Genomic DNA, 6,811 nt, shown 5'->3' on the forward strand with positions numbered 1-6,811 from the left:
CCAATTTGAACCCCATCATATGTTCCTTTCATGTCTTATGTATTATTGGAAAGCAAAGCCCAAACAATGACCCAATTTAAATCTACACTACTAGATTTACATGCACTTCTTCAAGTCTTTGTGATCTCTTTGGCCCATGTAAAGAATGTGAGAAGCCCATTGAATTTGTGATCATCTAATAGGAGGCCCTTTTGAATCTTCTTCATCATTGATCCTGTAATTGGGCCTTTTAATGGGCTTGGGCTTGGGCTTGGTCTTGGGCTTGAAGGTGCAATTGGGCATGGTGGGGTCACATCAAGCCAAGGAGTGTTTAATAGTTTTTTGCATAGCAATCAAACTCTGCAGCTGCAACATAGAGGTAAAGAGGATGTTTAAGAGAAAATAAAATAAAATAATTACAGATATATTGAGAAAAGGTAGAAATGCAAAGGACAAAAACTTTAACTCGGACTAAGAGTAAAAAAATGGTTACATCAAGTGATTTTCTTCAGCTCATAGATTGCACTCTTAGGAATCATTTCATGGTGGAAAAATACATGATTAAGACAAGGAAGAAAGCTCAAGTGAAAGTGTGTTGCACTCTCATCTTTCCCTGCTTGAATGAACGAGAACTAAGAAAATGAAGAGCATGAATATGAAAAGTATCAAGTATTATGAGACATCTAAGTCTGACACGAATCCTCCTTCTACAATAACATAAAATGTGAATAGAGGCATCTAGTAGTGAACTTTCCATTAGTAGATCCTACTACACACATGATGTTATCTATCATGGAACTTTTTTCATTGAATTAATTGCAAGTTTTAATTGTGGAAAAAAAGAACAACAAAGAATTGTAACGCATCTTCAAACTAGTGTTATTATCGGCGACCCCAAAAATCGTTATAAAATTATAACATAAATCGTAATGGGTTATGACGAAAATATTGTGTTAAAAAAATATAATACCATCACATATAATTTTAATGAAAAAGTAATGATGTTATGTCTAAAAATTCAATTAATAATAACACCATATCAAAACACCACAAATTTAAAGTTCAAAATATAAAATAACAACAAATCATAAAATATATGTATTAAGTTTCTTTCTAACAATCAGATTCTCCTTCAATTCCAACATAATTATCTTCAATGTCATTATCCAATGGGGCATATCCCTCCTCCTCTTCCCCTTCTGAGAGACTCTTGTTAATGTTAGGTAATCTTTCAAACTCAGAATCAGAGCTATCACACAATTCATTTTGAACTTGAATTTGAGTCTTCTCTTTAATGTTCTTGGGTTGTATTGGAATTGGAGTTGCACCTGAACCTTTCTTAGAAGCATGGGAAGATCCAATAACAATACCACCACTTGATGGTTGCTTTCTTTTATTAGTTGCTTGTCTCCTTGTATAAACTACTACTACTCCAATACTTGAAGCTTCATAAACAGTTACCCAATTAAGAGTGGGATCATCATAAAAAACCAACTCATTACCCCATCTTCATTATCGTTATCATCATCAACTTCTCCCACTAACCACTTGTTACATTCATCAATGTCATTCAATAGAATAGGGTCTATTTCATCCCTAATATCATATATTTGAACAAGTTGTTGACTATACTTTTATGTAAACCAAATCAAGCAACCTTTTGTGGTCCAACCTATTCCGTTCTTTGAATGAATTTTCATTATGAATAAGTAATATGTGAATTAATTTCTATATACACTTTACAAGATAATAATGAAATGAGTCATGTCGTATTACTTGCTCAAAAACACTCCAATTTCACTCACATCCCGCTACATGTCAAAATCTTGATTGCTAGCTTTTGTAAGTTGGCACCTGCATGCCCATAACTCTTCCACTATTGAGCTACACAATCAAAGAAAGTAACTAAAAATGTAACCATTATATCTTAGCACAATTGTGTAAGTGTCTCACCTGGGGTTGTGGTTTTCCTTGATTCTTTGGCAAAATCATCACCAAAGAGTCCATTTGCACTCTTTTAAAGAGGTAACTCAGTTATATTTTTTTGGTGCACATCTTTACTTGACACCAACCTCCTGATGCAGTACTAGAATCCATTTGTAACTTCCATATCAAATTCCATGTTTGGGTTGGAATAAAAGAACTTTGGGTTCAAAAAGTGACCTACAACATACACGGGCGATGAAGTTGACATGTCCATCTGTTATCAATGATTGTAAATACATCATTGTATTTACTTTCATCGTTGTTGAAAGACTTCATTGTTTCCTTGGCTTTCTCCATTTCTTCATATATATAACTCATAATTACTTTTCTTTCCCCATCCATTAGATGAAGCACATGAACAAGAGGAGCCATGACTTTGAGAGTAAATACTACTTCATTCCAAAATGAAGGCATAAGAACAATTTTTGTAGCCTCCCTCCCCTTGGCTTCCTTAGATAGCTTATTATTGCTCCATTCATAAAAAGTGCACATCTTTCTCAGATTTTCGTTTTCTTGATGCAACCTTTGTAATGATAAATAAGAGGTAGCAAACCTTGTAATGACATGTCATACTAATTCCCTTTTATTTGTAAGTTGTCTCAACAGACTCAAGGTACTAGAATGGCTATAGATAAAGCCAACAAGACTAACTCCTCTTTGAATTGTCTTCTTCATCAAAGGAAGCTTTCTAATGTCTTCAAACATCAAATCTATACAATGGGCAGCACAAGGAGTCCAATAGAGATAGGGTTTTTTCTCTTCTAACAACTTACCAGCCAACACATAATTGCTCCCATTATCTATTATAACTTGAACAACATTTTCTTCTGCAATCTCCTCCACAAGGTAATCAATCATGTATAATAGTTTTTCCCTTATTTTCACAAAGTTCGAGTCATCAATGAACTTGACAAACATTGTCCCTGCATGGGAGCTCACCAAAAAGTTAATCAAGCATCGTTGCTTTTGATGAGTCCATGCATTCGACATAAAAGAACAATCATGTTTACTCCATTGCAATTTATGATCTTGCAACAACTTCTGAATGTACTCAACTTTCTTGTTGAGAAGTGGAACTCTGATTTCATGATAACTAGGAGTGGGTAAATTAGGTCCATAAGCATATATTTCATCAATCATATCTCGAAAACTTTTCAACCTCTCAAGGTTGAAAGACAAGCCTGCTTAGGGATGTCAAAAAAATCCGTACCCGCGGATAAAACCCGCAACGAGTAGAAAACGAATATTAAAAATAGATACCCGCTACCCGCGGGTACGGGTATTTTTGATACCCGCATGTTAACGGGGCGGGTATGGGTATCATAGTATCCGTACCCGTGAATACCTGTACCCGCTAAACTTTAATTCACAAAAGTACCCTCACACACACACACACACACACACATATATATATATATATATATATATATATATATATATATATATTAGTAAAAAACATTATGGCCTAATTTTTTCTAAGTTGCACATCTTGTCTTCTGTCTTCATTCTTCAAACTTCAAGTATTGGTACGTTGTCTTCTTCCAAGTACACCCCTTAACATTCTTCTCTTTCATTTATTTGAAATTGGGCATATACATCAAATCCTATATAGACAATGTTGTTTATGGTATGTTTGTTATCAAATGATGAAATCAAAATAAGAATACTTGGCACGTGGCAATTGAGGTTTATTATTTGTTTATTTTATTTATTTTTTAGGAATCAATTGGAGAAAGTGGAATTTTTGATCAAAATACTAATTAAAGAATTTTCATTGTGTTGAACGTCATTTTATATTTACTTTTATAATTATTTGGATTTGTACGAACTTAAGTTTATTTGAACTTTATTTAAAAGTTATGACAGTGATGTATTTTATTTTATTTGAATTTATGATTAAATATTTGTTTTTTAAATAATTTTGTAAATACCCGCGGGTACCCATGGATACCCGTGGATATGAAAAAAATAGGCAGGTACCCGCATAATGGGTACCCGACGAATATGGATACGGGTACGGGACAGATATTTATCCAGTGGGTAGGGTACGGGGGAGCTACTACCCGTACCCTACCCGCCCTATTGACATCCCTAAGCCTGCTTGGTACCAAAATCAACCAATATATTGATGAACCTAGGCTTTTAAATTTTTGTCACATGCCTCTTTGATGTTATCTTGCCTTACTTTTTCCTTTTTTTCTCTTCTTTATTGCAGAAGCTGGATTTCTACAAAACATATCCATTGGTCCTTTTCTTCCACCACTTTTTCTCCCTTTATCATTGCTAGCCATGGAAATTTCAACCTCATCTTCACTCTCATGGTTATCATTGGCTGCAGTATATCCAAGATTGATGGAGGAGCAATCTACTTTTTCTTTGTATAATTTCCAAAGTTCTTCTCTCACATTTTTCGGAGTCTTGGTGCAAGCAACAACATTGCATTTCTTTGCCATGAGATGTTCTTTTGCTCTTGTAACTCCTCCTTTCATAACTTTCCCACAATAATTGCAAATATTTGTATTTAAATTTGATTCATCCATCAGATGACAATGTTTCCAATCTGGGTCACTTCTATGAGATGTTCTTTAAGGATCCTTATCATTGGCCATTATTGTTGCCGGAAAATAGGTATATTTTTTACCAATTAATTATAGTGAAAGTAGACAACTAGAAAAAACAAATTGAAAAAAAATAGACTTGGCGGTGGCTGGAGGCGGCAACAGCGGCCGGTGAGAGTGGCGGTCGAAGACGGTGGCGTCGACAACGGCTACAATGGATGGTAATGACAATTGGGCTAGGAAAGAAGTTATGTGGGCGAGAAGCTTTAGGTTAAAAAATTGAAAGAATAATAACTACTGTTGGTGCTGAATAAAATAATAAAGTAAGAATGAAAGAGGTTTTGCAGGTAGGTTATATTAAATATATGATTAGTGGATCAGGCCCAGTTTTTAAAGAATAAAAATGGTGGCTGAAATTAGGGTAAAGGTATAATTACTAATTTAGTCCCCTAATTTTTGGTTTTGTTCAATTTGGTCCCGTTATTATTGATTGGTTCAATTTAGTCCCTCAATTATTTAAAAGGGTTAAAATTAGTCTTCTATGTTAAGTTGGAGTTCACACATTCTCAAGCCATGGAATGTTTTTTTTATTTTTTATTTTTTTTAAATTTATAAGTTGTCACGTGTTAGGTTATCGTCGTGCGATGTGACAGTTTACAGTCATGACACATGGTAGTGGTAATATTTGTTTTCAATTTAGTCCTTTATTTAAATTTTTTGTTCAATTTAGTACTGGTATTCTTTAAAACGATCAAATTTGTCCTTTACAATTTGAGATAAAATTAATAAATAAGCTTAATTATAACTTAGATATACACGTTAAAATATTTTTTTTTTGAATTTATACATCAAATCACTACACCTAAATATTCAAGTTATTTTATTTTTTACAAGTGTAACAAAGGTAAAAATGTAAAAAATAAAATAATTTGAGTATTTAGGTGGAGCGGTTTGATGTATATATTCAAAAAAAAATTATTAACATGTATGCATAAGTAGTAATTAAGCATATCTACTAATTTGGTCTCAAATTGGATAGCACAAAATTGGACCATTTTAAAAAAAAAGGTACTAAATTGAACAAAAAATTTAAATAGAGGACTAAATTGAAAAAACTATTACCACTACTACGTGTCATGACTGTAAACTGCCATGTGGCATGACGGTAACATAACATGTGGCAGTTTATGAATTTTTAGAAAAATAAATTAAAAATTAAAAAAATAAATTAAAAAATAAAAATAAAAAATTTCACTGCTTAACATTTGTCCTATACTGACACGGTATTAACTCCAACTTAACAAAGAGGACCAAATTGAATCTTTTTAAATAATTGGGAACTAAATTGAACCAATAAATAATAAGGAGACCAAATTGAACCAAACCAAAAGAATTAGGGGACTAAATCAGTAATTATACCTAGGATAAAAGAGTAAAATAGAAAGGGAAGAGTCTTTTGCACGTTAGATGGCTGAAGTTAGGGTTAGGTGGCTGAAGTTAGGGTTAGGTGGCTGAAGTTAGGGTAAAAGAGTAAAATAAGAAGGGAAGAGATCTTGCACGTTAGGTAAATAAAGGTTTAGTAGGCCAGGCCTAATTTTTAAATGAATCAAAAGATGCAATTAGGTTTTTGAACGTCATCTTCTTTCTCCCACCCACACACGTCGTTGCTACTCTTGTTTCTTCTCTTCTCCTCCATTCAAGATATTGCCTTTTTTTATTCCGTTCGATTTTTTTCACCACGACTGCTTTGCACTACCACCCGTCATGCCCAAAGCAGCCGCCATGGGTCGCCACATAAAACATGATTTGCCTCCGCCTTGTTATGGCGGCTGGTTGGGAAACTGCTATCAGTTTCTGCCATGGCGCCGCCATGACCAATATTCAACTACACTGATCCAAACACACTTAAATAACATAATAAAATACCATGCTTCATGACTCTACACTAGTGCAGAATGGGGTTTTTAACTCACCTTATAGGCCTCGGTTACTGCGGGACCAAAGCCTATAAGGAGGCGGTGGCATTTTTGAAATTTTTCTCAGCATTTTGCCTCGGGTCCCCAATCAACCGAAGCATATAACTAGTTTTATGCTTCGGTTCTCAACCAACCGAAGCCTATAACCCATCTGTGGCCCCCAAATTTACAAAACTGCCACTGACAGCACACACTTTGGCCTCGGGTGACAAAGGACCGAGGCCTATAACTTCGATTTGGCCTCGGGTGGCGAAGAACCGAGGCCTATCATCCTTTCTGCCTCGGGTGTTTACAGAACCGAGGCCATATCCT

The 6,811-nt window shown here is 34.6% G+C and overlaps 1 pseudogene; it reads right to left on the minus strand.

Annotated features, from left to right (window-relative positions):
• Window positions 1–1,092: 1,092 nt before the first annotated feature.
• LOC146883602 (uncharacterized) lies at window positions 1,093–4,529 on the minus strand (annotated as a pseudogene).
• Between the last annotated feature and the right edge of the window lie 2,282 nt (window positions 4,530–6,811).

Source organism: Vigna unguiculata, chromosome 9, assembly GCF_037176805.1.
Source record: "Vigna unguiculata cultivar grain cowpea cultivar isolate G323 ecotype 2 chromosome 9, ASM3717680v1, whole genome shotgun sequence".
In the NCBI taxonomy this organism is placed as follows: domain Eukaryota; kingdom Viridiplantae; phylum Streptophyta; class Magnoliopsida; order Fabales; family Fabaceae; genus Vigna; species Vigna unguiculata.